Genomic DNA, 21,110 nt, shown 5'->3' on the forward strand with positions numbered 1-21,110 from the left:
TATGAAGTGCCATCTTGAATTTTTGATTTGCATTTTCCTGATGACTGACGATGTTGAAATCATTTCATGTGCTTATTGGCCATTTGTATATCTTGTTTGAAGAAATGTGATTGTTCAGGTTCTTTGCCCATTTTTTAAGTGTATTTTTTTATTAATAAATTGTAAGTATTCTTTATATATTTTAGATGCAAGCCTCTTATGGAATATATAATTTTCATATCTTTTCAATTTCCTTTTTTTAACCCAGGTCCTAGTAAAGTATAAAGCAAAAAAACATATGCTGGCATTATTGTTATTCATATAATTTTATTAAACTGTATTTTTGTTGTTCATTGTAAAGATGTTTGGTGGGATGTTTCAGAAGCCCTGTTTGGTCTTTTATTTATTCTTGTTCTGATGTCTTAAATGCTTTTCATCTCACAAATCTGCCTACCAGATGAAATCATGTTTGGAGTGAGGTTCATTCCTCCCTAAGCACATGGGACCCGAAGGTCATCCATGTCCCTAAACCCTGGACCACTACCTCTGGCCTCCAGCTCGTCACAGCTGGCTCATCAGCAAATCCTATTTTTGTCTAGATGAGAAGGATCCCTTGGAGCCTGTCTATGTGGGAAGATTGACAACTGAAGTCAACTTAACAGGAGAGATCAGCCTGGGGTTCAGGGGAGAAAAGGAGATTTTTAAAAAAAACTTTTAAAAATATATTCTTATTTTTAATTGACACATAATAATTGTATTTACAGTGTGACGTTTCAATACATGTATACAATGTGTAATGATATTTTTCCCTATCTATCAATCAAGTCAGACATGTCTTGTTTCTTTGCATTGGAAACATTCAAGATCATCTCTCTCAGCTATTTTGAAATATTCAATGTACTGATGTCAACCACATTTACCGGGCAGTGCCATAGAAGAGTAGTGGCCATTTCTCCTATCTAACTCATGCCCGTGCCCATTAAGGAGATCATTCAGGGAATCTAAGAAACAAATGAACAGCAATACCCATGAGCACCACCACCACGCGTGTCTGTGTGCAGCTCAGAAGCCGGAGATTCTGTTATGGTCCTTTCCATGGTTCCTTCAGTCCTCTAAAAAGATCTTGTAAAAGACATAACCACCCAACCAGACGGAGACAAAACCTGCTGCAGGCCAGGTGAGAAATACAAGTGCTCTGAGGGTCTAAAGGGAGAGGCTGCTTTTCCCTGGAGGTGAACTGGGGTTTGTACAGAGAGAAGGACTGTCCAGCTTGGAGCATCAGAAAAGGACATTTTAGGGAGTTTGTGGGAGACTTGGGGAATTTGCCCACAAGTGAAAGAGATCATCATAGAAGGTGGAACCATGCCCCAGGAGGTTCTTGGGAAGGTGCTGTTTCCTCTGGGCTTCTGTGGTCAATGGATTCCAGAGAGCCTGCATCAGCTGGGCATGGCTGCCTTCCTGAGCAACATATTCTAGAAAGGCTGTAATAATTCACTGTCATCTTATTTAGCTTTTCCTAGCATCTCTAAAGACTCTCAGCCTCTCAGCATGTCCTACTCCAGCTGACCATTTAGTAAAAAATACCTCCTTTCTGATAAATTAGAACTCCTAACAGTCTTGGTTGATGCTTCCTTGGTTCCCTAAGGCAGTTTGACTTCGCTGGCTCTGAAAGAGGTGATCAAACTATCCAAAACAAGGTTAAATTCTTTCAGATGTGAAGGCAGAGTTGGCCCACGGCCCATAGTTTGCAACCCCTGGTCCAATTCACAAAAGGTAGACTCAGTAAATTTTCACAAACCTTCATTTCTATGGCATTTTAACTGTTTCCGAGCGCAGGTCAAAACATTGGTTGAACATTTCCTGTGTTCCAGGCAATGTGTTAAGTTTGTTATGTTCAGTGTTTAAAAGGTCCAGGTTCAGATGTGTAAACTGAGGCTCAGACAGGACAATTTGGCAAACGTCACGAAGCTCGTAAAGGAATCAGGATTTAAACCTGGTTCTTCTGCTTCCAAAACCCACATTGCTGCTTTGAGGATATGAAGTAATTCCTTCTCTTCTAAGCTCTGAATCAAGTGAGGAAACTCTGACCAAAGATAGGTGGATTCCAGACCGAAAGGAACTCTCCCTAGCACAGGCTCAAGGAGCTTCGTAAGAACTGCAGACATGGTGCCCTGAAAGGGCAGCACCATAGGAAGCAACGAGGAGAAAAACAGCCGACTTCACTGCCCACTCCCACCGCCCCCTGGCGCAGCCAGGTGAGTCCTGGACGGGGAGGGCCCCTCTCCTACGCACAGGTGAAGAGGGGTTCTAACAGCCCAGCTCCGAGCAGCACAGGCACCATCGTTTACAGCTGCTCAAAAGTAAAAACAACCTAAGTTTCCACCGATGGCTGCACGTGCGCGCACACAGATCGGTGCCCCAGGTAGCGATTACCTAGCGAGGAGAGGAAGTTACAGGTGTCCTGGAAGTTACACGAGTCCCATCAGTATCCAACTGTGGCCACAGACAGAGAAGGCTCCCTCCAGTGGCCCACGCGATCATCGCAAGTCCTCCGCCGGCCGGTGCTAGAGGGAACAGCGCCAGCTGGTGGTCAGACTTCTGTAACTGCATCCCGTACCTTTGAACGGCCCCTGGATGGCGTCATTTCATCTGGCCCTGGTAAGGACAGTAAGAGATGATGATGTCCTGAAAGAGGCCTTTTCAGCCTGGTCTGGAGTTCCCAGCTGAAGTAAGGCTTTGTTTATCCCATCAGAAGCGAGCTGATCAATTCACAATAGCTAAGCTATGGAACCAACGTAGTTGCCCTTCAACAGATGAATGGGTAAAAAAAATGTGGTACATATACACGGTGGAATATTACTCAGCCATAAAGAAGAATGAAATTTTGGCATTTGCCAGTAAATGGATGGAACTGGAGACTCTCATGCTGAGGGAAATAAACCAATCCCAGAAAACCAAAGGCTGAATGTTCTCTCTGATATACAGATGCTAACACTCAATAAGAGGTGGGGAGGGAAGAATACAAGTTCATTGGATTAGACAAAGGGGAATGAAGGAAAATTGTGAATTGATCAGCTCGATTCTGATGGGATAAACAAATAGGAAAGACAGTAGAATTAATCAGACATAACTTTCCTGTTAGGAGCTGTCCGTGGGTTGCCTGTGGGTCACTGCACATGGAAGCTTTATGGATAGAGATATCTGGTATCTGGAAATGACTAATGGAAATTTCCTCTGGTCAAGTGCTCTGGAACAATGTGAATCTCTATCTCGCTCTGCCATGGCCCACAGAGCACCTGAGATGGGTGTGACCTGCCAAGATGTCACCCACCTGCCGATTGCAAGACATCAGGAAGAAAGACTCCACCCTTGAGACCTTATCCCTTTGATGTACCCCCTTAAATAAACCACCGGAGCCAATTTTCTTTTGTCTAGTTCCAGAACCCATGTGGCTAGATCTCTCAGGGGGGCTTTGTCTTTGTAAATATATTTCTGAGTATTTGTGTTTTGTTATTCACTAGTAATTTGAGATTGGGTGGCTTACACCCTTCTGGGCAGGAAGAAGAACCCCCAATGAGATGCTGCCATCAACCCCCTATGTTCATTTCCCATGTTCATATATGAATACATGACCAATGAAACTCCACATCATGTACAACCTCAAGAATGGGAAGTTATACTTCATGTATGTCTACATCAAAATACATTCCACTGTCATGTGTACCTAAAAAGAACAAAAAAAAACTTTTTGAAAAAGAAACAAGCTGAGAGTCCACTCCTGCTGTCACCATGTCACCTCCTCATCATTATTAGTCAGGGCACAAAAGTTACTGAGAAAGTACTTGGGAAGAAAACTTGTGCCAAAGAAGCCAGATGAATTCCAGACACAACCTCTGCCCAGGGAGAACCAACAGTCTAAAATGGAAAAACAAAGACTGAGAAGTTGATAGGTCAGAAGTCATCAATATTTGCCAATTCAAAGCAGTTGGTAATAAAGTAATAGAGAAAATAGGATGGATTTTATTTATTTCATCTTAGTTCATTCAGAAACTGCTAAAGTAAGTTAGGACATTAGAATTCAGGGAATGCTGAATAATTTAGGGACAGGAAGAGCACAAGACTTGGAGCCAGAAGGACGGCATTCAAGCCCTAGCTTCACTCTTGTGTGACTCTTTACAACCTTCCTACCTGGAATTCGGGGGCACCAGATTCTCTGTGAAAATCTTTCTACAGTCTCAAATCAAACCTTTTACTATGATATTCAAGACTGTTATGAAGGCTGACGTCAAACCATCCCCCAAGACTCACAAGTGGGTGGGGGAAATCAGGAAGTCGGACGTTTATGAAACTCCCTCTGAAACAAGAAATCTTATAAATCCTATGGGGACACTTATTATGAATGTGATAAAGAAAGAGCTCCACTCAGTAGGATCTGGGTTGGGCATCTTGAAACAAATGGATGATGGTCTGGGAGAAAGGTGTTGCGGCACAGGAAAGGCCTAGGGAGTAGCAATGACTGTCAAATCAGTGGGGCAAGAACATAAACTGCATCGAGAAAGTGGGAGGTGAAAGGAAAGATGTGATTCAGACTAAACGTCAGAGGGTCTGTGCCGTCCTCCTTTCTCCTCTATATGACTTTTTCTATTGTCAGAAATCACAGAAAGCTTTGCAACACACTTAGCAAGGCTCAGGCATGCTAGAACACAGAAATGATTCTCCTAGGGAGTCACTTGAAGACATGCTCTGACATAAGGAAGAAATAAATCAACAAAGTAGGAATGAGCCATGAATTAATCAGAGTTATCCAGAGAAACAGAACCAATAGGTTTCATATATAGGTATATGAGGTATTTATCATGGGAATTGATGGCATGACTATGGAGGCTAGGATAACCAACCCAAAATGCCAGGTCCAACCCTTAACAGTAACGGGAGGCTATCAGGAAAGAGTGAGTGACAGACAGAGGGAACAACCAATGCAGATAAACACCAGGGGGAATGGGGAGGAATCCAGCAAAATGAGAGGCCTGCAGGATTTTATACTGCACTTGGGACCTGCAGCAACTTACAAATCTGATAAGGCAGATAATGAAAAAAAAAAGGAACAGAAACTCTAGGAAAAACAAAGGGCAAACAAAACAAGAAATGTCATCACAAACCATGGTCTGGATCCATAATGAGCACACTTTACATCCTAACAACGAAGCAAACACAAGTTGTTGATCTCCAACTCCTAGAGTCAATCTCTAGTCAAAATATTAAGACTTCTTTGTAGATCTGTATTAAAGGAGGGTAGAGAAAAATGGAGAAGGATTGAAGGGAAGGATGATGTGGCACCTACAGATCAGGAAAGCAAGAAATGCGATTCCCTGTTGACATAACAGAAATTGAGAATAAGTATATTACTTAAATATACAATGATACAACTCAAGAAGAATAAAGCAGAAATGGCAAAGAAGCAGTAAATGGGTTAAATCTGCATGAGGCTGAACAAGACGACAAGAAGTAATGACATATACTGTTAAATCAGGAAGTTGTATATACAAGTATATATAGAAAACACCAGGAAGATAAACCTAACAAGTTGTTTTTTGATTTGTTGTTATTGTTGTCATTGTCATCTTGGTACTAGGGATACACTGTAGGAAAAGAGGAGCTCAGACTATCCTCATTTGCTGAAACAAAAATCTCCACCAGGAAGTTTCTAGAACTCATACACAAATTCAGAAAAAAATAGCAGGATTTAAAATAAATACCCATAAATCTGTTGTTCCTACCAATGACGTCTCTGCTGAAAGAGAAATCAGGAAAACTATCCCATTCGTGATAGCCTCAAAGAAAATCAAATATTTGGGAATCAGTTGTACAAAAGAGGTGAAAGACCTTGAGAATTAAATCTACAGAACACTAAAGAAAGAAATTGAAGAAGACCTTGGAAGATAGAAAGATCTCCCATGTTCTTGGATAGGAAGAATTAATATTGTCAAAATGGCCATACTACCCAAAGTCCTATACAGATTTAATGCAATTCCTACTGAAATCTAATGATGTTCTTCATAGAAATAGAAAAAGCAGTTATGAAATTCATTTGGAAAAATATGAGGCCCAGAATAGCCAAAGTAATCCTTAGTGAGAAAAGTGAAGCAGGAGGCATCACAGTACCAGACCTTAACTGGGGAAAATGGTTGACTCAAGGTTTGAAGTTGTTCGCCTCCGAGTAAGAGAAATTGTTAGAGGAAGGAGGCACCCCAGTAAGACCAAGAACAGTTAGGACATATGTTGATACAATACAAAAATGTAGCCCATGGCTTTTTAGAGACGAGTTATTAAGTATATCAATGGGACCATCATGGTATCCTGTAGAAGGAGATTTTTCTTCAACAAGAAAGAGATGGCTAATTCTGTTTACTATACTTATCTAAGATCTTGGTTTTTACAGACATCTATTTAATTTACAAAGCTAAAGTGTTAAAATATCAACCACTAAATATAAAATCAAGTACTCTTTACTTATTAAGTTCCATAAGGTAATATATTTAAACATTATGTGTGTTTTCATAAATTGGTGAATGGAAAAATGTTTAATATTGCTTTGGTCTGTGTCTTTGCTGAAACAAGGTTACTAAGAGTTAAGATTCTATCAGGTGTAATTTATATACAAAGAGTATAAGAAGTTTCAGTTGGGTTTCAATTACAGTATTATACTACCATAAAAAAAAAAACATGAAAGTATTTCATCTTATTAAAGTGGAGTAATTTGTCTAAATCAGAAATTTTATAAGGGTTGTTTCAGAATGTGAATTTATAAAAAGGGTTAATGGCTAGAAAAGAGATACAAATAGATTCAAGATGTAGAAATATATTTTAATATAAAAGGTTAAAGGAAAAAGAAATGTTTCTAGATGAGATAATCTCTGTGTGGTAAAGTAAAAAGTTGTAATATGTCTAAGTAAGTTGCAAAAGGCTTTAAAAGGTTAAATTGAAGGTGGTTAAGATGCCTTCATGACGGAGGAAAAAAAACCCATGAAAATGGGAAGATAGTAAGATAAAAGATATTTAGATAAAGAAGATTAAAAATTTAAAGTGGAAAACTTTAAATACAGAAGTACAGAAAGGTAAAAAAAAAAAAAGATAGAAAAGATGTAGGAAAACAAGAATTTTAAACCCACAAAATAGGAAACAAACAAAAAAAACCTAGGAGAAAAAAAAAGCAACTAAGGGTGAATGTACAAACCTTAAAAGAAAACTAGAAGATAGAAACAAGATAAAAAATGGTTGAAAATGTCAAGTAAAAGTATTTCAGCTAGAAAATACAAAAAGCTAAGACAACTATTAGATACAGACATTCAAGATAGAAAAAGGTAGAAGAGAGAAGTTTAAAGTCAAATATTGGATAAAATAGAAGAACAAGGAGATTATTAGTAATTTTTTTTTCAAAAAGCCCATCAACTTTAATTTCTGGTGGTGCAGAAATTAGAAGTCTCAGATGAGGGTGTTAAAATTTATAGACAAGAGCCAATTTAGAAAACATTAAACTAGAAGGAAATTGGTTTAAAACCACATCAAAAAATTAAAAGGACTAAAGTAATTCTAAAAACTAAGGCAGAATGCTTTTAAAAGACTTAAATTTAAAAGGATCTTTAAGGGGTATATATCCCCCAAAGATAAACTTAAAATAACCCTTTTTACTCTAAACTTTTTAAATTTGGATTCATCAGGACTTAGTGCTGCAGAAAGACATATGTATCCGAAAAATGTACATAAGCCTAAAATACTTTTGAAAGATATTCTAACAGGACAATGGAAAGGTCCTGACCCAGTGATTGTCTGGAGTCAGGGTTCTGTTTGTGTGTTTCCACAGGGAGAACAGCAGCCAATTTGGATTCCAGAGAGACTAACCAAAGCAATTTCTACAGACCAAAAAGAAGATGATTTGACTCAAATCCATAACAGCTTATATCCAGAGCTCCAGCTTGGCTATTCTTATATCTGCAACAGTGATTAACCACGGTGCTTTTTTCAATATCTATTTTATTATTGCATTTTTCCCACATCATAAAGTTCTATTTTATTTTTGAGCTCATACAAACCTAGGTTAATGTTTTTCTGATCAGTTTTATTTTTTGACTGTGGAGTTTTTAAACATTGCAATGGAGATTTCACCTAGGTAAAGCTACAAGGCCTTTATTATTGTCTTATGTGTTGTACGTTTGTGTGCACATTTGTGTTTTGTGTTGTATGTCTGTATGTGCGTATGTCCATATTTCATATATGAGGAGCGCTCATGAAAAAATGGATCCAAATTATTTTTTTTATTCACGTGATTTAAATGGTTTAATTTAAATTAGGTAAACACCTGTTAAGAATTGTTTTTAAAGGAGGTTAACAGATCTGTTTGTTTACTTTCACCTTTCCTTTTCATTATATTTAATAAATCTGTTCAGGATAATGTTTCTTTAGCATCAGCATCATTGCCGGAATTCCCATCTCCATCCCAGTGCCGGTGAAGACTAAGATAAAACCAAACTACAGCTTCTATGATAGCTATCACAGTAAACTGTATAAACTGATGCATCAATGAATATAACTCAACAAGTAATGCTCAATCAAGGACTCGATTTACTTTGGGAGGAAATGGACATATTGATAGACTCCTCCTCTTTGAACTGCTTGCAGAACTTGCCTGGACTATGTATCACTTGTATACATTGTGAACTATCGTTTGGTGCAGCGAATTGTGGTAGTGCTGGCATATCTTTGCTGATGGTGTCACCAGTGATGCAATTTTTCCAAAGGAGCCGTCAATTGGCTTGGTGTCGTGGCATTTTTGTATCCTCCTCCCTTCTGCTAGTGATGGTCTAAAATTTGGGGGTCAACAGAGGTGAGGCAAAGAACCTCACCCCCCCCACTGGCACCAAGGCCAAATTTGGGGGCCAACAGAGGTGAGGCAAGAACCTCACCCCCCCACACTGGTGCATAGGCCTATCCACAAGTATGGCTGTGTGCTGGACCGGTAGTCAGTGACGGGTATGATCCAATTGCAGTGGTATCAACCTAAGACAGGAGGCTGACGCCTAGAGGTCAGTTTTTCCCATGACAGGTAAGAACCATATGTTGAACTGGACAACCTACCAGGCACCGTCCTTAAGCCACATTGCTTGTTGTTTAATTAATCAGAAGGGGGGAGATGCTGAGAGCCATAGCTAAGTAAGAATGACGCATGGCATGACCCAGGTCATTTGCAGTGACATTGCATGAAAGGTGACCTTGCTCAAGGACCAGGGCAGATCCAGGTTTAGGGTGTATCCTGCTGGGATTAGGGAGTATCCCACTCCTTGGGTTTAGGGCGGTTCCAGGTTTAAGGTGTACCCTGCTGGGAATAGGGCGTATCCTGCTGCCTCAGGCGTGCCGCTCCTTGAGTTCCTGTTGAGTTTTTTGGGATACAGAGCCCAGTGGAGGTGTGGATTTCCCCAGAACGTGTGTGTAGAGTGCCGGTGACAGTTCGAGAATAAAGAGTTGCTGTTTGAATCTACAAGGTGAGAGTGGCTCGTGATTTTGTGCGCAGCCAGACTGCGGCACTAGTCTGATTGGTGGGTAAGGATCATATTGTAAGGGTAAAATTTCTAAGCTGATTCTAAGCTGCAAAAGTCTGAGTTAAAGTGTAAAAAACTAGGGCATTGTAAAGCTTCTAGATTACAAGGCCTGGGCTAAAAGGTAAAAGCCTATTGTTACAATTCCTCTGCTATCCCCGGAACCTGTAAGTTGTTAGGACAATGCGGGAGCTGCTCAGTAAATATCTCCATTGATTCCCTGGTTGTTTAATAGCTAAGGGTTCCAGGTAGCATGGCACGTAGGCATCCAGGCCCCAGGACCAATCAGTTTAAATGTGTACCCCACTTAGAAGTGACCAATCACCCCTGCCCAAACTGTTCCCGCCAATGAATGGACTAATCATGTATCAGAATTGTTGTTCAATTTCCCCGCGCCTCATGATGATTTGTTCTGATGTATGCAAAGCCCCCCACCCTCTCCAAAAAGTGTACTTAAGCTCTGCTTGACCTCTGCTCTGGGCTCTGGGCTGCTCTCCCTTCTTGAGTGAGCTCAGAGTCCCAGCGCGCTGGAACGGATCCCCCTAATAAAATCCCCCTTGCAATTGCATGAAGTTTGTCTTGTGTGGTCTCTCCTTCTCCGACGCTTCGCCGGACCCTTACATTTGGTGCGTTGGCCGGGAACTGCGCATCGCCGGACAGGGAGACCCAACGAAACTGCTTTGGGGGTAAGTAAGGCGCCTTTCTCTCTCTTTCTCTCTCTCTCTCCTCTCCTTCTTCTCCTTTTCTCCTCCTTGTTTGCTCAGGTGCGATCGCTCAGGTTTGGTCTCTGGCGGCTCAATGGTGGGCGTAAGTCCCCAGAGGGCATAATCCCTCAGAGCTTCGGGTGGGGTTGGCAGAGTGTGTGTGTGGCTGTCAGAGGAGAGCGTAAGCTCCCCCTGGCGGTGGCAGGCAGACGTGTCTAGGGAGCTACAGGCCACGCCCCCAAGGGACGCTTTGGGGGACTCGGGGGACGGAGGTTCCCCCCCATCAGGTAGAGGGGTGTATTTTGCTGCCAACCCGTCTGGTTTTGCCGGCAACTCTTTCTGTTGAATTCACTGTCTGTCTTTAATTTTTGCTTCTGAATTTGTGTTAAACGTTTACTATGTGTCCGTGTTTGCGTCACGTTTGTGTTGTCTCCCTGCGCTTCAGAGTGGCCCACCCTCGGAGTTGAATGGCCCCCAGGAAAGTCCCTCCATCTATCTCTCTAATCTGCAAAGTCAGAGATATTGTCTTTCAGCCAGGCCGCATGGCCATCCAGAGCATGGCTTCTAACCTTTCAGGACCTCTGTGAATCTCTTCCTGCATGGGTGGGGTCCGCGCAGTCCGCTGGGAGGATTCCACCCGGCGGTATGGCAGATCTGTCCTGTCCCTGTTCCTCCCGGCCCCTCCACCCGCCTGTCCTCTCCGCCCCCTGGCCGACTCCCCTCCCGGGAGGGGAGAGGAGTGCTCCAGTTGGCGGCGCGGTGGACAGGCGGACGGAATCAGGGGTGAGGTTGGCGGGGGACCGCCCCTCCTCCCCCTCCTCTGCTGGCAACCGGCTGCCACCGGGCGTATTTCCACCACAGCAGCACGGGCGGGGTTGGAGTAGGAGTCGGCAGGGGACTGCAACCCCCCCCCCCGTCCTCCCGGTGAGCAAAAAAAGCGGCTCGGGGGCACCCGGCCCTCTCCCCCCCCTCGTGGGGGGTAGAAGGGACTGGGTCCCCAAACCCCCCCGAGTGTTACAGCCCTCCCCGGCTGCAGTGATCATCACCAAATCCCGGGGCCAAAGAAGCGAATGGGTCTGCTTGGAAATGCTAAATAATGCTAAATTCCATCTAAGGCTAAATACTGAGACTAGGGAAGCAATGTTTTCTTTCCCTCCCGTAATCGGCTTGAATGCAAATAGGGATGCCTGCTGGGGATTTAACAACTTTGACATCTCGCTTTGACTTTTCTTAAAGCCCTGTCCTCGTTATTAAATTGGTGTCAATTGGTTTTAGAGATGGGAACCAAATTTTCAGTCACAAATTTTAACACTCCCGAGGAGACTTCTAAGAAGTCTCTACTCAGCTTTCTTGGGGAAGCCTAGCACTCGAAACAACTGTAAGCAGAGGATGAGCTTTTTGGGAGCTGGCTACTAAAAAGTTAGGGAAAAAAAAATGCCTAGTGCCTAAGGTCAAACCAAACTGGAGGAGCTAATCCTGTGGGTGGGAGATAAGACTAAGGGACTCCCAGCAGCTGCCAGAGCCATTTTGCTTTGGGGAACTCCCTTATCTCTTATCTACATTTTAAGGATTACTCCACCTTTGTTTACTTAAAAAGAAGGGACACTGAATGCAGTAAAGCCAGTCACACTGAGACCCTTGATTTTATACCTATAGTTGCCCCTACGTGAAAACATCTGGTCCACTCGTGGGAAAGTCTATGGTGCCACTGATGGGAGTCATAATTAAATGAAAGTTCAAAACTTGAAGGGATATATTCTTATCTGGTTGTCTGATTGTTTCTTAAAGATAAACTAGGTTAAATGTGTGTCTAAAAAATAATTTTTTATTGTAACAATCTGGTATCTGAATGGGTTTCTAAAGCATTGCACTATCTTGCAGTTAAAAGTTGGGTTTAAGCAATTGTTTAGTTTGATTTCAGGTAGTTCTAAAGAGTTTCAATTTTGAACTGGGCAGCCTAAGGAGATTTCACTAGGTGTACAGTGCATTGATTTGGGCAAGGATAAGTAAATTATGATTTGGTATCTGTTTCTCTCAGTGTATAAGATTTAGGGAAAAAAAAGTGTTAAATTAAAACGTTGGTCTGGCTTATTGAAATGACATTAATTAGCAACAGTCTTAGAAATTTTTAAAGCTTAATTTCAGATATACATGGTAGTGTGTGGGCAAATTTAATGTAACTTAATGCTACTTTAGGAACTTCAGAACAAGGAAAGTGGCTTAGAGGTCCTAAAGAAATTTCTTCTGATGGTAGAGATCCTATTTCCAGTTTTATGTGAGCAAGTTTTTCTAATGTAAAAAGATATAAAATTTTGGGAATTGCTTCTTAAATTTGTATCATAATTTTCAACATCCAAACCTGGAAATATGACTTATGGCTAAAATGCCTTAAGCCTAAAGTGTCTGCTCAAAATAGCAGTTTTTCCCTGCTCCTTCCAGACCTTAGCCAGGGCTTAAGCTGATATGCAAACAGAAGCAGCTTGGAACTCAGGCCCAAGGAAAAAAAAAGGGGGTAAAGGTGTCTTTTTATGGGAACTCAAACTAGATTAAAGGACTTTTGCCTTTTCTTAGATTCTATGTTTTTTTGAGCTCATGATTTTTATCCTATAGACAAGTTAATGTTTTTCTGATAAGTTCTATTTTTTGATCAACTGGAGTTTTTTTTTAAAAAACACTGCAATGGAGATTTCATCTGCGAAAAACTACGAGGCCTTTATTATTGTTATGTGTACACACTCTTGTTATGTGTTGTATGTCGGTATGTCTGTATGTGTGTATGTCCATATATCCTGCAGTGATATGACAATTAACAAATGTGAAGCGCTCATAAAAAAATTAAAAATGGATCCAAATATCTTTGATTCACGTGATTCAAATGGCTCAATTTAAATTGGGTAAACAGATAAAAGTAAAGAGGTCTTGAATTAAGCTTATAAGTTTTTCTAGGTGTTCAAAAAGGCCCTAATAAAATGTTGATGTCTATGAAATAATCTGCTTAAATTCAAAAGTTTACAAGTAATGTTTCAAAATGTGAACAGAAAGAGGTTAACAGGTGAAAAAGAAAAACTAGAAGGTTCTAGATATGGATTTAATAGAGGAAAAGTGTGTTTCTGGTTAAGAGTTTAAGTAATTAAGAGGGTTTAAGTAAGTGATGAAGAAGGTCTGTGCAAGTTGGTTATAAATGTAAGTTTTTGAGCAAGTAATCTTAAAGACATTAAACAGCTGGTTAAACAAGTGCTGTTGTTTTTCAATACTTTTCTTGTGCTTTCTTGCTCTGCATAATGAAGTTCCTTCAAATCCGATTACAGAAAGTCTTAAATCAAACTTCCAACCAGCTTCTGCTTAGGCACTACCAGCCTCTGATGACTGATGGACCCCCGACATCTTCAAGAGAACAATTCACTCAGTGCTGAAGCTCACTACCAGGCACGATGGAATGCAGCGGACATGGGACAGCGGGAAACAACAAGTTGAGAGAACCTCTTAATCTGCCATCCTGGACTCATGAGTCTTTATGTCCTATTAAGCTTCCTCATGGCCCTTGGCCTCTTTTCTGTCAGCCCCCCAACATGGAACTTCTGCCAGAAATTGATCTTTGCTCTAATTTTTATCTTCATTCTGTTCTTATTCGCTCTGATCTTCTTCAGGTGCTGGTGATGATATCTGGAAAAACCTGCCAATAGATGGGTTGCCTGCCATTTATCTAAGCCCTGCCATCTCCCCCTTAGTCATTTCTTTAAAAGCTAAACTTGGTTAATATAAAAACATCAATGTAATTATGGTGTTATTAACGTGTTCATATCTTTCAGGTATATAAGTCTGTAAGGTAGAAGCTTCAAAAGAACATTATATCAAGCTGGTGTTCTAAAGTTATATGGTAACTTTAGGCTTAAAAAACATGTTGGAAATTTATTTATCATTTGTGTTCTATAACTGGACTTGTTATCAGTAAGATATGTAAAGTTCTATGTTGCTTTCTACACTGAGATTCAATTTAAATGTATTTTTAAGTCAATGAGAGCCTAATCTGGGTGAAGGTTTTATTGTAAAACACAGAAATACTTTGCTACTTTCCAACAAGAGGTTAGAAGCTTCCAGCCTTCCTTTAATTCATGTTTTAGATGTGATATTATGTTGTGTTAGCTAATATTCATGTGAACTTGAGCAACAATTTATGTAAACTTTGTAAAATGATGTCTAAAAAGCAAAGATCAGCTTCAGAACTATAGTATTTAAGACTTATGAAGAGCCCCACCTTACTTGAGATAAGGCTGTATGTCCCAACTCACTGCATGTGAAAGTGACTATGAAAAAAGTAGGCCAGATTTTAGTGCATTTAAAATTGTGCCCAAAAGTTGGTTAGTTGGTTTTTGTCATGATTGCCAGGATATCAAACAGGGGATGTACTCTGCCAAAATTCTAGGTAGCTATTACATAGACTAAATATGTTTTTACCCTAGTTAGTCTTGTTTTGTAGTTTGCTTTTAGATGGACTAAAGATTGCCTGTTAATATTTTAAAGAGGTACTGCTTTAAGAACTCACAACCTGGGTTAATTTAAGATAATGAGTTATAGGGAGTTGCCACCTACAGGATAGAGAGATAGACATTCAAGTTCAGTACCCTTAATATAAGGCTGTTGACTTATTTTGCTGGATGTTTAAGATTAAGTTTTAAAATTAAAAATTTGGCTCTTGCCCTCTGAGTCAGTCTGAATCAGGGAATAGGGAACTGAGCAAAGGGCTCTGCAACTCTAGGCCACATAACTTCCTGAATAGGGAGATTAATGAGACCAGTGGAGGGCAGAAGGCCAATCAGTGCATTTGCTGTAAAGAGGAGGGTCATCAGAGAAGGGAGACATCCCTGATGCTTCTGAGGGAAGCCGTATGGTCAAGCAAGGCCTGGACCCATCCTAGCGCAAATGGCACTAGCAGAACTGAGAAGCTGCTGTGAAGTTCCCAAGGACTCCCAGGAGACTCAGCTGACTGTTAACAATAGGTAGAACCGAAGTCAGTTTGACTTGCTTCATCTTAAACACTTAGCAAAGACGGTCAAAGCCAAAGCACAGCTGTTCCTGGACATCTTAGATGATAATAATAGTTAAATGTAACTTCCATAAATAAGTAAACTGGAGGCTACAAAAGAGATTCTTAGACAGAAATGCCTGATAACCATCAAAGGGACTGCTAAAGTAGTTTTAGTCTAAGGCCTTTGTTTCTAACCAACGCAGGTGGGCTTGACGTTTGCTAATATGGTTATTCAGCCCTAAGTAACAGAATTAAAGATTTCTCTATAGACAGAGAGGTCATACTAGCAAAAAATTTTGCAGGATCAGATGGCATTAGATTATTAGACTATATCTTAAGAAAAAGGACATCTGTAACCCTAAATGTTAGTTGTTGTGTTTACATCGCTGATATTTCTGACAATGTGACAAATATCTTTAAAGATTTACATGCTCAGATGGAAGCCATGTCCTCAGCAACTTTGTCGTGGAAACAATATCTTAGCTCCTAGTTCCTGGTACTGCTTGATGGAAAACATTGTTAATCTTTGTCTTGGTCATTATATTCATTGGCATATTCTTGTGCTGTGGCATTTATTACTGCATCAATATGGTTCCAGTACTAATGAGTTCTTGTTTCTCTTATAGACCACCTGTCATTCAAATGGCTCTCCAGCCTATTACTTCTCAATTGGACTTTTATCATGGACCACTCGATAGACCCGATATTTTTAAGGGGGACTCCAAACTGCTTGCCCCACGCCGTCCCTTTTCAGCCTGAAGAAGCCAGAAAGATTCTCTTCGTCCCCCTTCCTCACAGCAGTAAGGAGTTCCCAAATTAGAGGGGGGAATGAAGCCAGATTTAAAGTTAGGTAGTCAGTGTAGCTAGATAAATTGGGGTCTAATATCGAGTGAAATCTAAAATGGAGGCCATGCTGAAATCGATTCTAGGAAACGCAGGACAACTCATAGTGATCAGACAACAATATGCTCCACTGGCAGAAATGAAAAATGAGACCTTCCAATAATTATGATTCAGTACTTTTAAGATTAAAAGTAGTCAGAAAAAGGAGTGGGGAATGTAAGGGTAAAATTTCTAAGCTGATTCTAAGCTGCAAAAGTCTGAGTTAAAGTGTAAAAAACTAGGGCATTGTAAAGCTTCTAGATTACAAGGCCTGGGCTAAAAGGTAAAAGCCTATTGTTACAATTCCTCTGCTATCCCCGGAACCTGTAAGTTGTTAGGACAATGCGGGAGCTGCTCAGTAAATATCTCCATTGATTCCCTGGTTGTTTAATAGCTAAGGGTTCCAGGTAGCATGGCACGTAGGCATCCAGGCCCCAGGACCAATCAGTTTAAATGTGTACCCCACTTAGAAGTGACCAATCACCCCTGCCCAAACTGTTCCCGCCAATGAATGGACTAATCATGTATCAGAATTGTTGTTCAATTTCCCCGCGCCTCATGATGATTTGTTCTGATGTATGCAAAGCCCCCCACCCTCTCCAAAAAGTGTACTTAAGCTCTGCTTGACCTCTGCTCTGGGCTCTGGGCTGCTCTCCCTTCTTGAGTGAGCTCAGAGTCCCAGCGCGCTGGAACGGATCCCCCTAATAAAATCCCCCTTGCAATTGCATGAAGTTTGTCTCGTGTGGTCTCTCCTTCTCCGACGCTTCGCCGGACCCTTACAATATGAGCCAGCAGGGTTCACCATTGGATGGCTCTTCTCCGGGGATGGGGAAGTTAGTCTTTGGAGCCGGGGTGACTCCCAACAAATCCTATATCCAGCAAAATGAAGCTTCATATTTTTTTTCAAAATTTATTTTTTTTAATTGCTTTTATTTTTTAAATACATGACAGCAGTATGCATCACTATTCTTATTACGTATATAGAACACAATTTTTCATATCTCTGTTTGTATACAAACTATGTTGACACCAATTCATGTCTTCATACATGTACTTTGGATAATGATGTTCATTCCATTCCACCATCATTTGAAACTTCATATTTGAAGATGAAATGAAAACCTTCCATGATAAACAAGAGCTAAAGAGATTTGCAACAGAAAGCCTGCACTACAGAAAGTTCTCAACAAAACATTCCATGAAGATGAAATGGAAAAAAAAAAGTGAAAGCAAACAAAGGGGGGAATTACACTAAAAGAACAGTCCACCAAAGGAGAAACTAATTCAAATTAAAAACTAGAAACTCAAATGACCAGGAATATAAATCATATTTCAATAAGAACTTTGAACATTAGTAACATAAACTCATCAATCAAAAGACACAGACTGGCAGATTGGATTAAAGAACAAGACCCAACAATATGCTGTCTCCAAGAGACACCCCATTGGCAAAGATATCCACAGACTGATGATGAAGGGATGGGGAAAATATGTATCACTCCCATGGATCGCGTAAACAAGCAGAGGTTTCTATCCTCCTATCAGATAAAGTGGACTTCAAGCCAAAGTTTGTCAGAAGGGACAAAGAAGGACATTTCATACTGCTTAAGGGAATTATGCATCAAAAAAACATAACAATCATAAGTATTTATGCCCAAAATAATGGCGCATCTATGTACATCAAATAAACCCTTCTCAATTTCAAGAATCAAATAGACCACCGCACAATAATACTGGGTGACTTTAACATGTCTCTGTCACGACTGGATAGATCCTCCAAACAAAAAGTAAATGAAGAAGTTATAGAAGTAAAAATATACAATAAATAATTTAGACTTAATTTAGACTTAAGAGACATATAGAGAATATTTAATCCATCAATGACTGAATACACTTTCTTCTCAGCAGCACACAGATCCTTGTCTAATATAGACCATGTTATGTAAGCTATCACATATGTTGACATACAATTGTAATGTTACCTTAATATATTTGAAGCATTGGTAGGGTTATTTTGATAGCTCCCTTTCCATTGATATTAATTTTTGTGTTCTTGCTTTTTTCTTAATTAGACTTGTTTGATTTTTATCAAATCTTAGCTATATTATTTCTTCTCTATTTCATATATTTCTGCTCCTACTCTTATTGTTTTCTTCCTACTACATAATTTGAAAATAATTTGATTGTTATTCTAGCTTCTTTTTAATACAAGTACTTTAAGGAACAAATGTTCATCTGAGTACTGTTTCATCCCAGAGATCCTGATACTTTAAGCTTTTAATATCACCTAGTTCAAAGCACTTTTGATTTACCTTTCCTGTGCTTTCTTCCTTGGCTTATGAGATATTTATAAGTGCACATTTCGTTTTGAAATAGTTTGTGTGGGGGTGGAGTTCTATATATTCTAAGGTGATTGATTTCTAATGTAATAAATTATGTAAAACACAGTCTGCATGATTTCAAAGTTTTAAAAAAGTAATAGAAATTTTTTATATTGATTGTAGTGATTGCATACATATCAAAACTGATCAAATTGCATACTTCAAATATGTGCATTTCATTATACTTCAATTTACCTTGATAAAGCTATGAACAAAATAAATAATTTTTTCTATTATAAACCAGGTGTGGTGGTGCACTCCTGTAATCCCAGTGATTCAGGATCACAAGTTTGAGACCAGTCTCAGCAATTTAGCAAGGCCCTAAGCAATTTGGTGAGAACTTGTCTCAAAATTTAAAAAAATTAAAAGGGCTGAGGATGTAGCTCAGTGGTAAAGTGCCCTGAGTTCAACCCCTGGTACCAAAATAAGAAAAGAAAAGAGCAAACATCAGTGGCTAGGATTCTAACTCAGTGGCAGAGCATTTGCCCAGCATACAAGATACTCCTGGGTTCCATCCCCGGTATCAAAACAAACAAACCAGCTGTAAACATCAGCCCAAAAATTTAGGCTTTATTTTATTGGGACAATGTTTGTGACTATTCATAATTTTTTTATTTGATCTAAATTGTTAGTTTTTCTGAGGGTCAAATTAAAATGTAATTTGAAGTTATTACTGCTATGCCATTTTTATATTGATTATTCTCTCACCTCCGCTCTATCAGGGGAGAGGAGTAACTGGTTCCCTCTCTCCCCACACTGGTGGAGAAGGTTGAGAACCGCTAGAGAACAAAAGACATGCAGAAGGCAGCCCAGCACTCCTCAGCTGTGTCAAAATAATTTGCTATTGGCAAAGATTAAGAATAAAACCTTCCTTTCAAATTAGGGCAGTCAGTCATTCCAATAGTAAGGTCACTCTCAGGCACTCACATGCTGATTTTGCAATTTGTCAAAAGGAAAAAAATGGGGGGGGGGAGTGAGGTCTGTTACTAGCCAGAAATAGTAATCCAGTGTCTTACTGGGGTCTTGCTGCACAGAAATGTAAATTCTCTCCATCCTCTTGACTACTGGAAGGACAAAACCATCATCTACCTAGGTCTTGTCTCTGGAGGAGTCAAATCTTTAATGAATGCTCTGAAGCAAGAAGGAGGGGAAGTGTCAACAAAAAATAAAGGATGAAGAAATTTAGAGCTCGACAAGCCATAGTGCGCTCGCCTGGCATGCGTGGGGCCCGGGTTCGATCCTCAGCACCACATACAAACAAAGATGTTGTGTCCACCGAAAACTAAAAAATAAATAAATATTAAAAATTTTTTTAAAAAAAAGAAATTTAGAGCTCGAGTCTAGAGGCCCCAAGTGTTACCAAACCCAGGTTTGAAGGCTCATTCCCCCCCCCCCAAAAAAAAATCAGCATCCAAGTGAGGAGTGCTGGATTGGATTACATTTTGAGCTTTCATTCATCGACCAAAGAAAAGAGGGAGCTTTGCTCACAAATCAGCATCTCTTCCCCATGAGGTTGAAGACTCAAACGTATAGGACAGGAATAATGAGAGAAAAGGAAAGCTAATAAAGGGCTTCATAATTCTGTCTTCTCTGGGAATAGGTGGAGATCCTCCAGGACCTTTAGATATCCTTAGCCTTCCGCAGGGGCGGGGGAACTAGGCAAGTCTAGGTCAAATTAACCCTATACCACAGTTCTGGACAAAACATTTCTGAAACGCCAACAGGTCTATGAGCAGAGCTGAGTATAAACTAATCCAAAAGTTAAGGCAACAAAGATGCAATATGAAACTACTCCTGGGCCATCTGAAGGTCCAGCTGCAGAGTCACAGTTTTGAAGCAAATCAACCTTCAGGTTCCATTATCTAGGCAGGTTATCGTTATAACCCTCAGAGGTGTTATCTACAGCAAAACTAGTGGGAAACTAACAATGGATCGCCCAGCTGCGTCACCTCCAAATCAGTTAAGAGTGAGTGGAGGACCGTGCCCGGTGGTGAGCGCCTGTAATCCCAGCAGCTCAGGAGGCTGACACAGGAAGGTCGCGAGTTCAAAGGCAGCCTCAGCAAAGGCAGGCGCTTAGCAACTCAATGAGGAGCTTAGGAATTCAGTGAGACCCTGTCTCTAAGTAAAATAGAAAAAGGGCTGGGGATGTGGCTCAGTGGTCGAGTGCCCCTGAGTTCAATATACGGCACCAAAAAAAAAAAAAAAAGAGCGAGTGAAGCTAGAGGCTTTACTTGGGTTTTGTCTTGGTAAGAAGTAAGCTGGGGTTTTAAGACTCTCGGTGCCCGCCGGCCACGGAACCTGACCAATCAAAGAGGTTTTTACCGTTTATCTTTCTGTTCTTTGTAGTAGATTTTAAAAAGAGACAATGAAAGGGAAGAGGATCTAATTGAAAACGATTATCAGCCAGCTCCGTACTCAGAGCGTCGCATTTAGATATGCAATTACAAAATCTGGGCCAGCAACCCGGCCACCCGCCCCCAGCCTATCGGGAGGAGTGTGCCCGTTTGCAACTAGAGGGTGGAAGTCCAGAGACGCCGGGTTCGAAGAG

This window comes from Spermophilus citellus (genome assembly GCF_964194105.1).
Source record: "Spermophilus citellus genome assembly, chromosome: 2".
NCBI classification, from domain to species: Eukaryota; Metazoa; Chordata; class Mammalia; order Rodentia; family Sciuridae; genus Spermophilus; species Spermophilus citellus.